The 23432-nt window shown below is 28.9% G+C and overlaps 1 protein-coding gene across 1 annotated transcript in view; it reads left to right on the top strand.

Moving 5' to 3' along the window:
• The first annotated feature begins 2427 nt into the window (after positions 1–2427).
• LOC119690184 overlaps positions 2428–23432 on the top strand; it is a 32952-nt gene continuing 11947 nt past the window's right edge. The window contains exon 1 of the mRNA XM_038105190.1: positions 2428–2539. The gene's annotated coding sequence lies outside the window, so the exon portion shown is untranslated. The remainder of the gene's footprint in view (positions 2540–23432) is intronic.

Raw genomic sequence — 23432 nt, 5'->3', positions numbered from 1 at the left:
TTATATATTTTTCAAAACAAAAAAGTTTTTTAAAGGTAACGGTTAACATTTGCAACTTAATATTAACGACTTTTATTATTTATATTATTTACTAAAGTTTCAATTTATTATTTTTAAAATGCAATAAAATGTAAGTCACTATTATTCATAGACCCTAAAATAAAAACTAATTTTAAATGTCTCAACAAGATACGGATATTTTTATTCCAAAAAAGGAATTCATAAAAAAAACTTCATCTCAATCGGAGGTGATGGAGTCAAAAATCATTGCGCATATAGAAGAATGAACGATATACGCATTATTTTTTGAAGAGTATCACATCCCTGTAAGAAGTTGACGTGAATTATATGTATAAGTTTTATATAGTTGTAAAATTTAAATTTTAACTTACAAACTTATATTTGAATTTATATACTCCTTTCTAAATCTTAACTCATATAGATTGTCTATTAATTTTATTTGAAAACTTTTTGTATTTTGAACTTAAACTAATATGAAGTAAGACAAAATTTGATCTGGGCCAGGAGAAGGTCACTGGGTGGAGAAGTGCGCTCCCCTTGTGACATAAGAAGGTCCTCAACGGCTGATATTCTGACTTTCATTCGGAAGGTGAAATGTCTTCTATTCGGTTAGAGTCTGTTGCAGCACAAAAAATCAAACATGGTTGCAGTGCTCTGCTCCGTTGGAAACTGGTACATTGTTTGTTCCTATTCCTAGAACAAAATTTTGATTTTTAGATTGACGGCTTTAAATTTCGATTCTTGAATCATATTTATAGTGATTTATATCGGATTGAATCGAAACAGTTTCAAATGTTCTTGTCCCTTTTTAACTCTTATAGATTGCTTAAAACCCACGCTTGCGCACCCATTCCACTCCCTTCACTATCTTTCAAGCTCCCTAAAATATGTACATGCTTTTTGACTTCGATGAAGCTAGTAAATGTTCACTATTCATTCCAAAGAGGTGGTTTTAGTGGGTTCAAGATTGCTTGAAAAACAAGTAATTGCTTACTAACTCAATTAAAGTGATCACAGGTTCAATAAAAGATTTTAAAGAAAACTTAAGAATCACTCATGTTAAAGTTACGCATTTTTAAAGTAGGCCTTTTTTGATGTTTATAAAATTCCTTGAATTATTTCCTATAAGTAAAACACTTCTGTGTCCATTTTTAAATTCAAAAAAAAAAATAAATATACTTATGTAATATCCTTTTTGTTTGAAATATATTTCAATAAAATGTTTAAATTAACAAAAATTCCAACTTAAAATCAAATATAAGTATTTATATATACCTACAATAACTCTATTACATATTGACCTTTCTGCAAAGTGATAGGAGCTTCCCTATGTCTGCGATAAACAAACAAAATGTTTTTTTTTTGTACTAAATTACTTTACTTATACGTCACACTGCGTTCACACCGAAGCCTTTTTGAAATGTTTAACAGCATCAATGTTTCCTTTCATGTAATTTGTTATTTAAATGGTTAATAGCAGCTAATTTTCGCGCCCCCACACTTTCGCGCTTCGTGCCAACTTAGCACACGGTCCTCACACACATTTCACACCCAAACTTTTTGCATTTCCTGTAAAATATGCTCATCTATCACACACCTACTCTCGCCCACCCACTTCGCGTTGTTATCTTTGCCTAAAAGTAAATACAAATCAAAACAGAAAAACCAAAGGAAAACTTTATAAATTGTCATACGCAATCTTTGCAAAAAACTTTTATACATATTTGACTTTAATTTGATGTTTTGTTTTTGTTTCTAATTATATCTATTCTTTTCACTCATTTAACAATTCTGGGTATTTGCTGCAGTTTTACGCATTTCATTGATAAAAAATTCAGCAACAAATCAACGCAAAGCAAAGAAATCAAATTAAATTACATATTAAAAATCACGTACATGGATTTGTTGATTTTTTTTGTTTTTTTGTTGTAGTGGTTTGAGTGTCTTACCGTTTGGCGCTACGATACAAGCTTTTACAACTGAAAGCTACATGACTCACTACCACACACACTAGTGAAAGCATACAAAGCTTGCATAACACAAACACACACAAATACAAACACAATCGCTCGGTTGTAGAGGCGGCGCGGCTCTATGTGCTTGCATAGCTCATGACTAAACCAAATCCTTTTTGCTGCTTATCAGCACTGATAGGGAATCGTGGCTATGTGTTCGGTCTTTAAGGCTTCTTCTTCTTCTTTATTAGCGAGACTTTGTCGGTGGCGTCGACGCCATTGGTATTAGCATCGTTCGGTGCAGTTATCGTATTCGATGTCGTATGCGTTGTCTTCGGTTGCTCGTTGCTCGTTGCCTTCGTGTGTTGTGTTCACTTACGGGATCATTATAAAAGCGCGCCAACTGCCGTTTAGAATTGCATTGTTCAACAAGTGGCGCAGTCGACACATACAAATAACGGTTTGTTTTGAACAGTTCATATTGAGATTTAACGGAAAAATATTTTTCAAATATTCGCCAAAAAAAATATAAATTGTGACAAAAAATCATTTAAAAATAAAAGGTATTTTAAAATAATAATAATAATTTTATTAAAAACAAAAGGCTTGTGTATTAAAATTGTTTACTATTTTATAAATGATGTAATAAATAGAAACAAAAAAAATTAAAATTAATTTTAAAATTTAAATTTAAATATTGAAAACAAAAAAAAAATTATATATATAAAAATATTTATTTATAAATTAATATAATATAAAACTGAAAAAATAAACAAGTGAGTTGTGTGATGTGATTTTTGTGTAATTTTTTAGGTACATTTGAACGTGTGTTGTGTGTTTGCTATTTGCTAATTCCATAAATATTTATTATATTAAATGTTTTTTAAAAATTTATCTATTATATTTTTATATATACGTATTTAATTTAAATAAACTGTTTAAGCAAATGCAAAGCAATTTCACAACTGAACTTTTACATTTTTCATAAAATTCTGGCAGTATTCAATTAATTCATAATTTATAATTATGAAAAAAAATTATATTGAATATATTAGTACAGCCAATTACTAAAAACTAAGAACTCTTTATAAATACATATAATGTAATGTTGAACAGCAATTTATTACAAAATCTTTACAAAATCAAGTATTAAATATTAAAAAATATTATAAGGCATTAATACGTACCGATGGACTTTATCTTACTTTTAAATATTCGATAAATGTTTTTAAATTTTTTTCATTTATAAAAAGATTCAATAAAATATATAGTCTTAATAAAAATATGAAATATAAATAAAAAACAAAACTGTGAACAATAATAAAAGTATCAGCTTGCTAAAAATCTAATTAAATAATTTACTAAATATATAAAATAAATAATTTTATATAAAATTAATGTAATAATTAAAGTAATAATAATATTTTTAATGTGACATTTCTACAAATATAATATCTTCAAAGCATGTATCCATGCTGTTGTATATTCAATGGAAATATACAAAACCACCTTAATTTGAAAGCAAATAAAGCTATACTATTCTGTTTTTCTTTTTTAAGTATAAAGTTAAGCTTCAATGTTATTATAACCCAACATATACAACATTTTTTCTTGTTATCTTGCGTTTATATTTTCAACTGAAATGCATTAGTAATTTGTGTCACTCATACGCACTGTAGTACAGTTCGTACACATTTTCAAAAATCTATAAATTTTATAAAAATTTTTAGCATCTGTAAAATTAAATAAAGAAATTATTCAAATATAGGTTTTATGATATATATTTTTAATATAACTATAAAAATTTAGAAAAAAAAAAAAAAAATAATTCACAACTGCTTTGTAAGGAAACTTTCTGCACAAATACATTGAACTCAAGCATTGGAGAAGTCAACGCAAATTTTTTTGCAAATTTTTGCTTTTATAGTTTAATGCGTTGAAAGTTGAAAATATGTGTTCCCAAGCTCATAAAATCTGTTATCATACAATCATTTTTATTCATTTACTTTACAACTAATTCATTTCAGTTTAGTTCCCGAATTTTACTTCTTAAAAAACTGCACATTGTCACATAAAATACAAAGGAAGCCTACTTTATCATATAATTTTATGTTGATAGGCAATGAAACTGGGAATTCGCTATAAAAACTTACTACAAGAATACACAATTTAGATATTTAACTAAAAACTAGTACTTTAAGTAAGTAATATACAGGTTTCATGTTATAAAAGCTTTTATATGAAGAGTTTTGCAGATTCTTGCAGATTTATTTATTTAAATAATAGTTACGTTAAGATACAAAGAAAAATATCATAACTTATATTTATAATGGTAGGGCTTAAACCAAAAACCCTGGACTTCTGACCTTTAGACCAAAACTTATATCCAATCATAGGGGCTAGAATTACAAACTTCTTATTTAATTTATGTTTTTAAACTAGAAACTTGATTCTCATTTAAATCGCAACTCTTTTTTTGTTCAGCATTGGTCTAAAATAATTTGCAAACATCTATTTTTAAATTTATTAGATTTAATAAGCTGGGTTATGCTTCGTTTCATAGAAGAAGTACAACGTGTTTAGTAAAAGATAATAATGTGCCGAATAAATTGTTAAAAGTGTATTACATTTATTTTTCTTAAAATTGGGCTTTAAATATCAGGGATCATTACTTAACTTACTTTAACTTTTCAGTTGCATCTTTAATTTCACCCGTCTCCTTCTAAGTGATTTTCCTTTTTTTGTCCTGCCATTTTAAATGTCATCTTCGTAATGCCGTTGTTGTCCATTCTGCAGATATATCCTAAGATATAGTCCAGCATAGTTGAAACTGTACGTTTCGGTAACGCACAACCTTTGACACAACCCTTGGATCCATTTCATTATAATATCTAATTCTATAAGACACACCAAACACCTACCGCTTTTATAATCGAAGTGCAATTGATAGTTCATATTCATATATATAGAAATATAGTTTACACTTCTCTATAGAATATTTTGTCTAAGTGGTTTTAGATGTCGAAAATAATTGCTTGAAGTCCATGTTAAAAGTACATCGCTGCAACGTAATTAAACATTTGATGAGTTACTTCTATGTACAATTCACAGTAGTATAGGGCTGGTTACTGCAGATTAAGTACAATTAAATAAATAAAAATGATAGTTTCGAACAGTTTTTTAATTAAAAATTTTTCTAAGATTTATAACAATGGAAATTAATATGTAACCAATATCCAAGCTACAGTTTTTGTCAGAGTTTTTGTCGTTGTGGGACGTTTGAGTGACATTTGTAATACAAAAAGGCACATGTGCCCAACGTAGATACCATTCGGGTGTCATTTTTGTTATATTTAAGCTTTTTTTCTATTATTATAAAAATTTCATTATATAAATAGATGGGTTCTTATTTCTTATTTTACTATGATTTCCAAAATACATTTATGAATATTTTATTTTCGTGTTTGTTGAACTTTCATCTAATTTTATTATTAAAACTAAAATAATTTTTGCACTGTTTTCGCTATAATTTTATTTGATTATATACATATATAAAATGTAAATTCAAAATTGTTGGCCCATGCTCATCAATTGAGTAAGAATTGTATTATTAGTAAAAATTTATTATAACCACTATGAACTATACATAATTAAGCATATTATTCATAGTCTTGAAGGTACTGTATGGCTAGATTAGGTTAGATTTTGCTTGCACACCAAAAAACCAACGCTTAGACCATTGAGATCAATTGCGATACCAGATCAGAGTCGTTATTGTTTTTAGCGATAGTCTGCATCGCTTAGGATCCGATAAAACTGACAGCCCCCAAGTATTTTTGTCGAGTTCTTAAAAGAGCCGACCAGTTACACATTTATAACATATATTTATTTAATTATAATTGTCACAGAAATAGCATAAAATAAATTGACTAATAAATTTGTATAAATACTTATATCTCCGTACTATTATATATCTTTATTATATATATAAATTGCGGTAGCACGAACATTTCTAAATCTTTTCAAGATGACATTTATAGTAGTTAAAAAACTTAATTCACTTTTTTAAAATATATATGTTTAATATGTTTATAAATTAAAATCATCTTTGTAGATACCGTAGAAAGAAATATTTTACAATATTAGGTTTGACCTGCAAAATGATATAGTGGGTTTGAATCTGATGACATTAAAGGCTACTGTGGGGTTGAAATGCGCTAGGGAGTGTTGTTAAGCAGTTGTTATTGTTTGATGAGGTGTAAAATCTTATGGAAACGTCAACTTTCTCTCACCAAAATGTTTACTCGTCTATATCTCTAGACTAACATCACAAAATCTTTAGCGAGAAATGCCCGAATTACCCTTGATGCTCCTCTTTCTATCAAAACTAGTATATTTTTCAACATCAGTAAAAACTTGACGTTTTTAAAATTTGCAAGTTCTTACTCTGTACTAATTTTTGATTTCCCTTCCGGTGGGAATTTCATATAATGCCAACGTTAACTTCTAGAACGCTAGCACTTAGAATAATCACAAAATATTTCTGTGTAAACATTTTTGATGTTTTACTAAAAAGTGCCAGGTGACAGCACTAAGCAAAATTAACAAATGAAAAAATTCCACAAATTTTTTTAAATAAAAATGTGCAATCATTAATGTTCCCTGAACATACCAAATGATACATCCAAAGACGTGATTAGCGATAGTTTAGGGTTAATGCCTCAAAGGTTAACAATTGAAAATGAAGTGACAAACCCAGAAGTATTTAGGTAAGATATAGATACTTTCATATTAAAATAAAACTGTTCGCTTTTCAAAATCATCAATTTTAATTCAATTTAAAAATTTTATTTTAATTTTAATGCTGTGATTCATTGAAGCACTAAATTATTCCACAGACGGTTTGTAATAATGGCACATCAAAATAAATTTTTTTGAATTATTTTCAAAAACTCATTCGATATTATACTCTTCAATAAAGAATATACTATCTTAAGCTACTCTTACAAACCGACTTATCAACACAGTTTTCTTAAAACAATTAGTTGAATTTTGACAAAGGGAAAAAGTTGTTTTAAAAGAAAGTTTTAATTGTAGTGACGCACATATATCAAGTTATCATAAAATTCTTTTCAGAGTATCAACGGTGACAATTTCCTTGGAGCTCATAGTTACAAGACCAGTATCTTCTAACAATTAGTCTCGTTTTACATATTCTGTGGGGACCTCAATAGCATGGTAGGATGAGGCAACTACTTCCTTCATTTTTATAGCTATGATTATACGGTCATGAAAATAACTTTTCTGCACTCTTTTTGCAAACAGTGATATAGTTCGATGACTCAAGGTACAAACCGTTGACTACTACTCTAAAATTGTTACCTTTGAAATCGATAACGAGTAAAGGTTTTTCCAAAAAAACTAAAACGCAAATATTTCACTACGTTTATAAATAAAAAAAATCTACTGTCAGTGTTGTCAGTAGTTAAAAAGTTATCACTAGTTATAGTGACTTGAAGTTAATTGCAATAACAATAATTTATTAGTATTTAAAGTTCAAGAACGTCAACATATGAACAGAATAGATTTCATTACATTAACACATCCAGTATATTTAAATTATTTTAATTTATCCTTATGAGAAGAAAATTAATTTCAATAAAAGAGAAAAGTTTATAATTTTCTAAAGCCCACCAATAAAAGTTACTACAACAGAAACCCAATTAGTGGCCAAAAATGTCAAAATCCGAAAAACTCTAAAATCTTTTAAATTTATCATTTTTCACTGCACAAAAAATAAATTGATTCGAAAAGTTTTAATTTTAATGTAAATTTTTTATTTTTCTAAAAATAAAAACAAAATATGAAAAACAATTTTATTTCGAAACTCAAAAGTTTTTGTGAAACACAATAGAGAAAGATGAATAAAGTTTGAAAAAGGATTGACTTACGAAGTCTTCATTAGAAAATGATAAATCATAGTAGCCTCCGTGCGAGGAGTGAGGACGACTTGCTTGCGTGCTTGTGGCACCAAGCAGTCACCTAAGGTGGAATGTGGAGTGGTATAAGCGTGAATCATAGTTGAAATTGGAAAGTCAGAATTTCAAGAAGTTCAAGTTTCTTGTTGTTTTAAGACATTGCAAAAATTTGTTAAAGATACTCTGGTAATAAAGTGTAAAGTGTAAAGGATTACGCTAAATATTCACACTATGCTCTTAATTACCTAAAAATGAATTCTAAGAATGAAACTTGTAATTTTTATAAACTTCTTGAATTATAGAGTAACAATTTATAACCTTAAATAAGAATCTTTACACAGATAAGCCTGTTGCATTTAATAGGTTTTATTAAAAATCTGTTCACAGAACAATAGCAAATTTCAATGAAATCCATTAAGTCCACAAACATAATTTGTCTCCAATGAAGTCATCTGTAAATAATTTTATTACAATCAGTGTAGCAGATCTCAAAAGTAAGGTCAAATAATTTTTTTTGCATCCCAATTTTTGATTAATAGATTCACAAGAATTGTTAGAAACGTTTAATCTCTCTATCAATTTTTAGCTAATCTAATATGTATTGGCAACACTCTTTGGTATGTACATAATATCTTAATTCACAGCGATTTTGAAATTCTTTTAGTTAAAAGTGAAGTTAAAAATGTGGAAACAAAATATCGCAATGGCTTATAGTCTTACACTAATCATCTGACTCTGAGTTTAGTGTCATCTTCACTTAGTATTCCATAGAAGATATACAATACTCATATCATAATCCTGCCCTTTGATAGCTTCTAACAGTACAATGTTATTTTTATTGAAAATATTGCAAAATATAACTTTTATATATATGAAAAAAGTCACAAAAGTTCTGTCACTTAAATTAGACATTTTTTCTTCTTCATTGAACGATATATCACAATAATTAAACCAACAACACCTTTAAATGGTGATTAATTTGGCTTGACTAAAATAATGCTTTGAATTTAGTTTTCCTCACGTTTACTCACGTTTTTTTTTCTTAAATCTTCGTTAATTAAATTCCCAAAACAGTATCTAAAGATTCGATAGAAACAAAATAATTTATAATCTTGTGAACGAGCATACCTTACCTTTACCTTTAATCCGAGCGTTTGTGCTATATATTCATGTCACACACTGTATCAGTGCTATGTATCCGAAACAATGAATAAAAATATGCGTCGATTTTAAAATTATGAGATGATCCAAGCTGTCCATAAATATGACAACAAATATGCAGACAGACAGTTTTTTACTTGCAGTAAATTTGAGATCATATTAGTAACTGATCTCTTTTCTGTAAACTGATAACTTTTCAATGAGGTCCTATGTTCCACTAGGAGAGAAGGACAGCAGTAAAGTAAAATAATCACCTTTCAAACATGGAAATTAAGGATTTTGAGCTCATGTTAGTCACTGATCTCTTTCCTGTAAACTAATTACCTTTCAATCAGGCTCTATGTTCCACTAGGAGACTTCTCTTCTTCGACAGTAGTAAAGTAAAGTAATCACCTTTCAAACATGGAAATTGAGGATTTTGCGTAACACAAACTTTTTCATCTACACATCATATACGGTTTGTGTACAGGAAAGTTCAATTACTAGAACATTCATTTAACTTTGATTAAACTGAATCTTATCTTAATTTGACAGTGTTAACTTAGGTGACTTTCTCGAGGAATAACACAATTGATCTCATGAGACGCGGTGTGCTATTATCTGTTTTAAGAAAAGTAATAATAATTTATGGTGTTTTTTTTTTGATTGAACACTTCTTTCTAATTAAAACTTTTCAAACAATGGATTACGTGATGCTGACAGATATAGATTTACGGAATGCAGAGTAATACATCTAACATACATAGCTTATGTATTGGTATTTTAAATTTATGACGCCCCGAAACTTTAGTACTTTTGTTGAACCAAAGAAGTCTAAAGTATTGAACTTATGGGTATTGTTAAATCTATTATTTGATTTGTATTTTCTATAATTTCATAGTCAAAATATATATGTTTGTTTAATGATGTCTTTACTTGAACATCATATTATCTATATAGTTGCACCTACGTACTTTTTTGGGTTAACCAACTCAAAACAAAGTAATTTTTTTACAAGATTTTGTATGCTACAAAATACTGTCAAATAGTTATTTCGCTGGTGGACACCTTTTTTTTCGCAGTAGGTGGAAAGCATCGAAAGCCATAGTGAGAGACTTGAACCCACTAAAACAACCTCTTAGGTAGGTAATCAAGAGAGAGAGATTAGACCAAGGGGCTTAACACCTAGCGGACTAGGTTCATTTAACCCAGAAAGCGTAAAGCAGCGAAATTGGGTGTTAGTGAGGAGGGTTTTGTGAACACCTGTTTACATATTAAGTATAATCACTTTTGTTAATTTTTGATCTAAGGTTCTTGAAACGATTGACACGAATTTTCATACCATGACCTATATTATTAAATAGCGGTTTTTTGTTGTGGTTTGCGGTTTATAGTAGCATACTTCTTCTTAACAATATGGAGGAGGCATATGTTCATTCTTTAAAACAGTAAAAAAAGAATTCTATAGATACAATAGATAATTTTGCTTATTTTATTGTTCCTAGATGTTATTTTTTGTTTTAAAATATGAATTGAATTTCTTAACAATTTATAAAATTTAAAGTCTTGCATATTATACGTTTATATATTATACCTATTATATTTATTATTTTGTACTATTTCATCGTTACAAAAAATTAAAAAATGTATGAAATTATAGTTGATAATGGCAAAGTTGAAATTTTATATAGGAACCCTGAAATCTATAAAATTTATGCTCACAATAAAGGCTAATTATTTACTCATTGAAACCTTTGCGCCTGCAAAAGTGCTGTCTGCAGGACCTTAAGTTCATTACCGCTTCTCGCCCGCCTGTGAGAAAGTGCTCATTAAATGTGCTTACAACCCATTTGCTTGCATTTTTATCAAATTACAATTGCACTGAAGCAGTGTCAGTTTACATAGTAATGTGCTTATAAATACACTGACAAAAAAATTATATCAAAATGTTAACAATAAAGGATATGCTCGTATGTGCTAATTTACACCAGTCCTTTTTCTTTTTTGCTTTTTAATTTAAATGCATTTGAGCTCCTTAAAATTCATAAAATTTCATTTTAATTAACTTTCAGTTGATGCCATTTTGTTAGTTTGCTCCTTCAGTGTTTTTATATTGCAGATCACAGTCTTTATTGATGACGAAAATTGCCACTTTCTTTGTGTAACATCATATATAGCAAAATATTTGATATTTTTTATCTGATTTTTCATCAGTTTTTTTATTTTACTTATGAATTGAAATTTTATACTATTTGCTGTTGTCATTTTAACTTCATGTTGAGTAGCAAATATGAGTTTCCGGTTAAATAGCAACGAAATAAGCAAACTGTCCATCAAAATTTTTTATTTACGATAATGTAGTATATCCTTTCAATGAATGCCATTTAAATGTGCCCTTAAGTATTTCAAGAAAGCAATTTTTCTACTTGAATGGCATTATAAACAGAGTTGCACTGTTAAGGAAATTCGATTTTCCATATAAGTCACAATTAACTGTTGTGAGTCCTAAGTGCACTAGGATAAAGGAAATTCATTTTAACTCATTTCTAGCGAATGTGTAATACATATGACATATCGATTTACAAAGTGTTAAATCGATAAAAAAGACAAATTATTTCAATGAAACTATTTTAATTATAACAAATTCTTTTACGAAAAACTGCTAATGGTAAAAAAAAATAAAAGTTCTTATATTCATTAGAGTAAAATCAAACTTTTAAATTTATTATTGCACATAGCATTCTTTAATTATCTGTCGCTTCTGTAATCTAATTTTTTTTAACTTCCTGAAAAACTATATTCTCCGAGTCATTCTTTCCATTCTAAAAATAAACAAAAATCAGATGAGCTCTAATCTGGTGGGTGTGGTTTAATCTCATTTACTTTTGCCGAAAACTTTTTTTTTTTTTGTATACGTATATTTAGTATTTTTCCTAAATCTCTACATCTAAAGCATTGTTTCTTAAACTTTTTTGTAACACGTCTAACGTAAGACTTTTTTCATAAATCGATTTGCCCTCCTAACTTTAAAATACAATTTCAAATTACCTCGCGAACTATTATATTGCCTAACCTCACAATAACTTCTGAGTCAATAGATAAAATATAAAATTAAAATTTTAATTAATAGTTTAATTATAAATTTTCTCCCTTAACCATTAAATTGTCTTTCTGTAGAGCACATGTTCTACATTGGGAAACATTGGTCTAAACGGTATTAAAGTGATGCCTAATATTACTCTGTTATTGGTTCACTTTTTACAAAATGGTCGATCATATTTAAGCCACATTCATTTTGAAGCACATTCTTCAAGAAAAACTCTCTGCTTTAACTCTTCTTTCGTCTCAGAAACTTAAAGATGTATTCATGTCTTCGTGCGATATTATGGAAAAAAAAAATTGAAATAAAAATATTATAGTGTCCTCATCTCAGATAGTACACAAATTTTTGATAAGGAATGGCATGTGGAATATTTTTAACTGAATTATTTCATGTCTTGGAGATTATATTTGAAAAAAAATATATTTTAGAAAGAGAGAGTAAATGAAAAAGTTACCAATCTGTAACTTATTAAGGCAGGTGTTTCTAAGAAAATGTTTTGCGACTCTGAATCTTGACGATATTTGCTGTTAACTTATGCTTAGAAATTGTTATGACAAATGACATTGCAATAATAACTACTAATAGATATACCTATTCTATTCTATTCTACTCAAAAACTAACTTTTAGTTAAACACTATGACAACAAATGGGTAAATCAATACCAACGTTCATCTTTGGGAAACTTTCTCCGAGTGGTTTTAAACCAATGTCGAATGGATTTATTTGCATAAAGAAAATACGTAGATATTCAATTTGTTCAGCATCCTAAGCATTTTTAAAGAGCATGTAATTTCAATAAGAAATCAATAAGAAATAGCAATATTAGTACAAAATAATACCTTCTGATATATGTTAGTTATACTTAAACTAATATAATCACATAGCACTCAAATAAGATGACCATCAAAATTCTACCTAGGGTATATATATGTGATGGCTTCCATCGGAGTTCCTACCTATGTTGCTTTCTCTAAACCTTGACTATAAGTAATACTGACTATACTATGTTCAATTACAGTTTGTTTAATAAATGGAATGCTTAATATCTATGATTTTCAATTTCAACTTTGCATTAAACTTGTTCCATACGAGTGTATGGTAAAATATGTATGTAAACTAGGAGTGCATTACACAGTCATTATATTCTAGATAACTTTTTATTTTTCATACTTAATCTTCTTCTTATTATAAATTATTTATTTATGTATTTATTTGTGAGTTAACATTAAAATTAATTTTAAAGTTAACTAAGAATAGGGAACTGGACAGCATGGTTCTTCGCCCTGCAAAAAATTAAAAAATGAAGACAGCACGAAAAACGTGAAGGAGAAGTATAAACCCGCTAAAACCACTTCTTAGGAACGAATTGAAAAGTTGTCAGCCATTAAAATGTAAAACTTGAAATCGCACCAACACCACCCCCCCCCCTCAGTAATAAGGGGGTGAAACATAAAAAGAATTTCTGTAGAACAGCTTGATGAAAAACGTTTTGAATTTGAAAGTGCTTTGATTTCAGGGTTCAAAACAATTACTACGCACTGCTTAAAAGCTCATTTGAATAATAAATGCATTTCAATATGAATTATATATCCAAAACAAAGGCTTAGCATTTCAAATCAAATTGTCATGGAAGCTCAAAAAACAGATTATATCCTTCTTTTTGGCAAGCCTCCGCCAAATCACAAATTTTCCACGCATTTTCCTAGCAATTGAAAAGAAAAACATCTGAAATAGACAAAAAATAAATGGAAGATGGTAGATGATAGATGGTAAAAAATGGCGCAATTTTTCGCGCATAAATTCAAATGTTTGCATTAAAAATAGCTTTAAATATGGCGTCAAAAATTGAAAATGTCTGACACAACAGGAAATGCTGTCGTCACTGCTTAAGTGCCTTTTTGATGATTTCTTACATAAGCAATAGAAATTTATATAAGTAGAATTGCGTAGAATTTGCGTACTGCATAAATAAATGTAAACATCTATTTATGTTAATAATACTGAATATATCACACAGATACGTACATATACTATCAATGTCTGAATGAGTAAAAACACAGCAAAGATGAATAAAAATAGTGACAAAGTGCGAACAAGTCACGTTAAAATTTGCCGCTTCAGATATAATGAAATGCGTACAAATCATTGGGTCTGGGCCACAGATACGAGTAACAAAGAACAATTCCTTGAATGTGTCACACCGACTGCCTGCAATGAGAGATTTCGCCCCTTTGTGTGGCGAAGTGTAAAATTGTTTTGATTTATATTAACCACAGGCAACAAGTGAAGTCAAAATGAAAAATCTGCTAAGACGCGGGGAAATTACAAATAAAAAAAAATATTTTTAAAATAATCATAAATCACATCTGTCTGAAACGTGTTTTCCTTAGCAGCCAACGCGGTTTATCCCACTGATCATAGTAATTTCTTGTTTACACAAAATTTCCAACTCATCTATAAAACTTAAGATGTATATGTTCCATGAATCATCTTATTGATACCCATATTTGTTTACTTCACTTTCAACAAGTATTATGTGCAAACATTTTCCTTAGATTCCAAATAATTCCTTTGAAGACATTTCATATATATATTTGGACACAACGGACTTTTTTAATTAGTGTTAAACTAATTGAAAGTTAGTAATAAATAGACATTAAACTGTTTTAAACTACTCTCAATACACAATTAACTAGTTTTCAAACGTTATAATAGTTTATATAAGTATTAAATCGGCTTTGCTTAGAAGCAGACGAGACTTCCAGTCATATTCTTTGTGATTCCAGCCTTGATCTGGATCAAGAACTCCTCTTTCCTTCTGACATTAAGAGGTCCTCAACGGCCGACATTATGGCTTTCATATGAAAAGCGGAATGTCTTCTATTCGGTTAGGATCTGTTGCAGCTCAAAAGATCAATCATGGTCGCAGTGCTCCGCTCCGTTGGAAGCTGGTACCCCGTTTATTCCTATTCCTAAGCATCTATCAAGTTTGCAATCATTGCACACTCATTTAAACTTGGTTTAAATAGGCACTAAACTAATGTTAACTGGGTATTAAAGTAGTCGAAACTAGTTTTCAATCAGTTTAATGTGTGATAACGATAAAAACTGGCTTCAAAACGTGTTTATTAATATTATACATCAGTTGTTGCAAATGAAAGTATTTTAGTTTTCAAACACTGAAACAGAATTTAATAACATTCTCGTTATGGTAGTCAATACACATATTTTAAAATCAAATTTTCTTACTTCAACGCAGAACACAAGATAAACCAAGTATTTCTTTCGTTTGTGTAATAGTGCATGACATGCTCATAGTACATATCTTGCGGCTTCTACCTCTCTCTCCTGCAAAAATAACAAATTCTATTAGTGTCCTTAATTGTTTTCATTTATTTTCTATTTGTGATTGTAATAGCCCTCTCTCTGTTTCTTTGTTCTTCGTTTTGATTGAGCAAAAACAAGTTCCGCTTTCTGTATTTACAAAAAGATTCCAAACTTCTTCGCCTTTAAATTTGCATTTTTCCATTGATAATTTTTTCGCACAGCATCAGCTGCTCGTTTAAATAATGAACTCGTCGTTTTGGTTGTATCCAAACCAATTGAGCATTCTTGTTCCTCTTAAAAACCCATTTGCTTAGAGAAGGCATCAATACTTCAATCAACACAGCAAGTATTTTGTCGGTCCAGATGTAAATATGCTATTTTTCTGTTTACTGGTTCCATAGAAAGTCTGTAACATTTAGATGACCTGCGTGACCCACGCATTGTTTACTTAAGCAATTTATGTATGTCACAGCATCAGCAAAAATAACAAATCTTAAGAGAGCAACAAATCATAGAGAAACAAACAAAAATTACAAACAAAACAAAATATAACAAAATAAATATCTTCACCATTGCATTTGTAGAGTCGTCGGCATCAAATAAAAATGTTTAAGTGTTGGTTTACTAAAAATAAAAAACAAAAACAGCAATCACTTATATACACCGACAGAAATAGTAATAGCAAAACAATCAAATCAAAGCAAACTTCAGGGCTGTTGGGCCTTTGCTTGCGCCTGGAGCTATGCAACATTTTTTTGTCTGTGCTCGTCTGACGTTTTGGTTACTCATAAAAAATGTACGTATACCCGCAAATAAGCACTTTCAGGAGCGCAAAAAACGCAAAAGCGTAAGGAGAACGCATTCAAAAACCAGCTTCGATTGTTCTTTTAATTATTCTATTCTTTCTTCATGTTTCTTGGACAGAACTAGCATTGTTTTCATGTTTTTCTTGAGTCTTGGATTTCATTTTAAGTTTTTTTCTTCTACATTTATATTTTTTTCGCAATAAAAAACTAAATAAGAATGCGAAAAATAGAAATTTCGAATTTCTTTGTTTTGTCATCAGTCATTTTGACATGTGGTCCAAACCGTAGGCCTTGAAGACATCAAGTATACGTAATAACACTTCACATTTTTAAAATAGGAATATCACAAAAAAAACTATAGAAATAATAATAATACGAGAATGTAGGTGGAGAGAAATTTTCTTTTTCTGTTTTAAACACAAATTGAGACACCCCAATACGAACTTTAATTTTTTAAATAAAGTAATGAAAATTTTTTGTGGTAAAGATAGTGAATAATGACCCATCTTACTGCATCTCAGTAAAAGGACGGGAGGTAGATCTAAGGTAGTGCAATCGAATATTATAAATATCAATACCCGACTTAATTTTCATCAATATAGATTGTTAGATAAATTACGAAGTAAACCTTTTCATTATACTTATGCAAGCTATTAGTGCTCAACTCACCTTTTTTGGCAAAAAATCACATCATCATCTCTCATTTGGCTACAATTCTTTCATAAAATAAGAAGACACGTATCTTGGGATAAAATTTTAAAATTTTTTTTTTAGGAGATATGAACTCATGGGGTTTGGACAATTAGCATTGTACATATATTTTTAAACGGCCATATCTCAGGCTATATAAATGATACAGACTTGAAATTTGTTGCGTTCTAAAAATAATTAATTGAACATTTAAGAAATTAATAAAACAATTAAAATTTTTTAAGAAACTATTTAAACAGTTAAGATTGTTTAATACTAATACTAATATTAAGTACTAATATTAACCATTAAATTTCAAAAAAAAAATTTTGCAAATGCATACCGGGAATTCTCATTGTTTATATTTTACTTAGATTAAGTATTAAATTTTACTTAGAAATAAAAACTTTCGGGATGGCATTACTATTTATAATTTTCAAAAATTTTTTTCCCGCAAAACACATCAAGCATATGCGTACTATATTGCCAATGTATGAATATATACCGATCAATATACTAATAAAATTCTTATATATTATTTTTGTTTTAAGTTTGTAATATTATTTTACATAAAACTCAAAAGTTTCAAGATGTCATTGTCTTTACAAGTATTTTTTTAAAATTAATTAATCCTTCACCTCACTCCAAACACATACCTACACACAATTTTTCAGTAAAAAATAAAGAGCAACATATCAGAAAAATGTTTATTTATGATTCAGATTAACCAAAAATTTCTGCTTAAAAAGTAAATATATTCAATGTGGTATTTCTTTTAGCAGTAATTAAAAAAAATTAATTTATCAGGCGTCCTATATGTCACTCATACGCACCATAATGCCATTAAATCAATTTTCCACAAAAAACGACAGAAAAATGTTTACTTTCTGTTACTGAATTGAATTTATCATTAAGTTCTACATAAAAATCAAGCTTTTTAAGACGATATTTTAGGACGATATATTTTCAATATTCCTCCCGATAACTACAACCATAGCGATAAAGAAGATGACCTGCATCAATTCTAAATGATCTACAGAAAAATAAATAGAACTATGAAGATAAAAGTATTAAATATTATACATAATATTCTTTCCGCAGGGTCATGACTTACTTCCCAAATTCTCAAAGCATAGAATGACTGTTACTCAAAAAATTACTTTAGAAAAGATTATATTACAAGACCCAAATCCAAAAACCCTCGGTCGTTAGATAAATATATAACCGAGACGATTTTTAACTTTAACGAATGTGATGAAAACAGTTAAATAATGCTTAGGAATATAGTTAGGAAATGGAAATAAAGAATCACAGAAAAAGGAATAAATAAAGGTTAAAGCTCTGTAAAGCTTGAACCTTTTTGTAGATAAAATTAATGCGATTGAATTCAAAGCACTTAAGGCTTAAACCTTACTTTCAAATATGTTTTTGTTGATTCTAATTTTTCAAAAAATTATTAGAAAAGGAGTTAGAAAATGCAGTTGATCTTTTTATAATGCATGACAATTTCATCATAAGTGCGTTCTTTTTGATGTTCTTTATCCTCTCGCCACAACAGTTCAGTAGTTCACTACAGAGCATTGAGCTCTTTCTCTCCCTCAATCTGCTAATGCAGTCCATCAGTTGATGATGTGAAGCATTTTATTAAGGTCTTGTTCTAACAACAAGACGATTAATATAAATAGCAACGATTTGGTTATATAATACTTCAACTCCATTAAAACTTTAACATTTAAAATTTTTAATCTTGACATTAAATTTTTACAATTATTTTTATACTCTTTTTCGAATTACCAAACTATTACAATGATTATAGAAATAGATTTAATCATAATTTATTTATAAAGCAATGCATATAAATTCACTAGAAAAACTACTCAAATATTGCCTCTTAGTTGATGTGTTCATGTCTTCATATTTGAATTATAATTCTCATTTGGTATGAAAAGAAAATTCTAGACAGCGTCATATCAAATGCCAAAGATTGTGATGAGTTTATTGTAATTTAATATTATTTCTATATTTAAATTACTATATATTTATAACAAAAAATGCTGGAAAGAAGATTAAAGAACACTAGAAGAAAAAAACTTTGATTTGCAATATCTATTGTGCTAAAGATTAGGAGCGTTTTTGATTCCTTTTATTTATTTTTTTCACATATTTCTAATACATATCTTTGGTGCTGTTGAGATGAGCTCGCACTCGGATTTTTACTTATTTTACTGTGTTTTAGCATAGAAAATGGGGTTTTGCAATTAATTATAAATCATCAAGGGCATGGAGTACAAAGAAAGAGGAGTAATAGCTGCAGTCTAATAATAATTTTGTTGAATTTAATTAAAGTATTGTGTAAATATTACCGGCACTATTTTGTTAGGATAAATAACTAACTCTTTTTCAAAACGTTTAAGTTATTTTTTTAAAAAATAAGATTAATAAATTAGAAACTCTTTCAAAATTTTATTGATTTTCTATTTTAACACAAAAGAACCTAACCAATAATCCAGAACGCCTTGATTATAATTAAGGAAATAAATGTCTATAAAAAAGTAGAATAAATTAAATATTTAGCTTTAATTTAAAGTTTATGTAAACTCTTATTGTTTTTTTTAAATAAAAATTAGAATCTCAAAATTAATTCAGCCTTGATCTAGTTTTTATCCTCACATAAAAAATTAAAAATTACATAAGGTCTCCAGTGTTTTTATCCGAGTAAACCTTGAATTCAGAGCAAAATTTGAAGGAATTAAAAACTATTTTTGAAGAAATTCCTGCAAGTACGAGTGAAGCATTCTAATTTTTATAGAAGCTTTAATTATTTTGCCTTTTTATTATTGTTGAGCTTGTTTACCACAAATTCTCAAACAAACTTCAAACTTTACTGGCTCAACAGTAAAACAACAACAAAAATGAAATAATTGACTTAATTAACATGTTGACACAAGACAGAAAACAAGTGCTAGAACTGTGGCGAAATCAAGCTGCCATCCAGCATATCCACAAATTCCCTCAGGTAAGATCAAATTTATTTAGCAGAAACAGAAACACTCAAACAGTCTATTGGAGCTCAATATTATAGAATATGAAAATGAATGTGCTGAGTGTCGACGAAAATTAAGTTATGGTATGACTAAAAATAATTCAATGAAGCAATAAACCGATTTTTCATATGTCATATATGCACTGAACAAAAATGTAACTCTACAATAAAGTCTACAAGTCAAGTTTTAGAGAATCTTAATATCAAAAAAATAATTTTTCAAAACTTTGTTACATGCTCTTTTTGGCAAGTTTGCTACTTAGGTAGGGTTAGATTGGAGTGATGACCGTACCGGTGTCCACTTGAACACAACTACTGGTCTATTATCATACCATGACTGGACACATGAGCAACGTAGAAGGATAGACAGGACTCGCCCGTTTAAGTAAAAAAATATCTCTTTTAACTCTTTTAATGTTTAACGCTGTTAGCTAATACTTTTACTCTCAGTTGTTTTGTTTTCCGCATTTTTAGTGCTGTTAGCTAGCAACTTGCTAGTTTGTGGTAATATGAGTTATGAAATTATTCTTGCGTTTGATTGTTCCACAATCAGTTATTCTACAATTTTGATTATTATTTGTTTAATGGTACATATATATTTGAGATGTAAATGCCTGGCATGTGTAAAGTCAATTGATGTTAGTTCAATTTAGTAAGACAATTCATATCTAAAGCAGCGCTTTCACTGTATGACTTAGTTACTGTACTGTATTAGGTATAATGTCGAGTATTTTTTTATTTCATTATCACAGTGTTTTCCTTTCTATTTTTTTCCTAGTTGCAGTTATTGTGTTTTTTAATACTGATATAATATATATATACTTGTATGTGGTAGTATAAATTTTAGTAAATATCAAATTCATTAGGTTTTAAATTTGTTGTGTCCAAATTATCACCCATATTGTTCTTATGGCTAAAGATGCAAAAGACTTGAGTCGTCCTAGGCTGCATCGAGTAGCCTCCACCAGCCAGCCCGATCAATTGCTTGATGTCGCCAGTTTGTAGTACCGAGTGCTCCAAAATCGTTGGTCGCCAAATTTAGATGTCACAATGTTCTCGTTTACAGTGTCCTTGTCCCGTCCATCGGATTTCTTAGATTTTCACCATTTTAAATTTTTCTTATTCTTCCATATCTATTTTTTTCTCTTTTTATATTGCTATTAATTTATATGCAATTAGTAAAACACAGCTAATTGTTTAATATAATTTCCTAAATATTAAACTTTGGACTATGTCCCATGCTCTGCTATTGCTTTCGTTTCAATTTTCTGACAAAATTTAATTATAGATTACGATATTATATTAATATTTTTATAAATCTAATGTATTTTCTTATGTTGTGTTTCAATGCAGTACACATAAAAAGCATGAGAGTAAGTCCACTTTGTGATGACGACGTTTTTATTGTCTGACTTAATTACGTTAAATGATGTCGATAATTTTTAAAATTATCTGTTTCTTTTCTCATTTCAAATTGACAAGAGTCCAATAAATACATTTTCTTATGTATATATTTTATTGTGCAAATTCCCCTTGCATATTGTGTCATTTATTAATAACGATAGAAGATTTCAGAACTTCTTAGGAAGTGAAAGAAAATGTGGTCGTATTTGAATTAATGAAATCCATTATTTTAAACTAATATTCAATATTTTTGATGAAATTATCACTAAAAATTACTTCAAAATTTGTCTCAGCATTGTCTCAGATTTTTTATCCCTTGTCGTAATATCTAATTTCAGGTTTTCTGCAGAAGTGACCATGTCAAAGTATCTGAGGCAGTTATGTACAACATTCTCTGTAATTATTTTGAGTTAATTTGTGATTAGTAATTGAAAGCAAAAATAGGAGCGGAAGTTAATTATATAGCAAGTGTCCTAGCCTTCAGCTGAGCTTACGCGAAAATTTCTAAACATTTCTTCCTCCATGCGCTCATGTAATTTGAGATTGAAAAGCATTTTGAAAAAGATTGTTGAAGTGTAAAAAACAAAAATTAATTCAATTTGTCTTTGAAGTTGTTTTCTAACTGAAATTAAGAAAATTTCGGAAAATAGTTAAGTTCTGCCTAAGCATCTAATGGAGAAATACTTTTAAAACAATTTACCTTAGATGCTTGGAAACAAGCCGAGTAAACGACTACACGATTGGAAAATAATTCCTAAGAGAGTAAATGGAAATGGAAGTAAATCAATTATTTTAATTTGTTTTTAAAATTGTAATAAAAGAAGCTCAGATTTTAGAATAAAACTAAAAAATAAACTCCTTGTAAATTTAGATTGCAGTCATTTTTAGCCACTAATGGGTATGGGAATACTGCAAGTATTAGGTTTAAATTAAGCTACATCCAAAACTTCGCTGGCAATAAAAATGTAATTAATAATTTATTTATCAAATAAACTTAGTCTGACATTTGCTGCCATTAACGGTTTTTGGCATCCAAAATAGTTAAACCATTTGACAGTATCTTGGACCATTAAACCAAAATACACGCGGTCAGCATGACGAGAATTTTAGTGCCTGAATTGCAATAAGGGAAACGAGTAAATAGGCAAACTTAAGAGTATCTTAATGGGCAATCAATATGTTTTCTGTCTTTCCATTTATATTTTATTGTTTCATTAAAAATCTAGTAAATCCTTATTAACTAAGAAAACCAATTAAATTTAATAAAAATTGAGACTTCCTCCACTTCACTTAATATCCATGTATGGCTGGACGCAGAATAATACGAATGTCAACAGGTTATTAGTAGAAACAAAAACATTTTATGGATTGCCCAATGGTCAACATGTTGACATGAATTACTTTTAGATACGAGTTTGTACAACGAATTGCTTTCACTATTTTTATTGTTTCCTTTGTCTCTTTCCCACCGTCCCCACTGTCTGCCTGTAAATCAGTCTAGGGAAGCATGTAAGAATGTATATACTATCAATATATTTTGTTCTTTATTGGCACAAGTACTCGTAAAATGAGAAAAAACTACAGGGTCACCTAATGGAAGTTTCACTTTTCACAACGCTTTATTTTTTTTTTTTTAAACGGAATTATATTTATTCAAGCATATGGATTGGTTTTTGCAAAAGAAAACCACTTCATCAATTACGATAAAAATTTTTAAAGACTTAATCAATATCAATGAATATAATTTATTCGACATGGACGTTTTTGACACAAACAATGGCTCTAAGTCTGATCGAACACCGACATTCACAAAATACAAATATGAACCGCCAAAATCTTCATCCATTCACAAACAATTCCTTTTTTAAACAAATTAACGTTCTAAAATTTTATTAGTTCAGAACTTTACCAAAACATGTCTCATAGCCAATATCAAGAAGTCGAGCCTGTTAAAATCTGCAAAC

Source organism: Teleopsis dalmanni, chromosome X, assembly GCF_002237135.1.
Source record: "Teleopsis dalmanni isolate 2A chromosome X, ASM223713v2, whole genome shotgun sequence".
Classification (NCBI taxonomy): Eukaryota; Metazoa; Arthropoda; class Insecta; order Diptera; family Diopsidae; genus Teleopsis; species Teleopsis dalmanni.
Note: the sequence above shows the minus strand (reverse complement) of the source record. Positions and strands in the feature narration are given on the sequence as shown.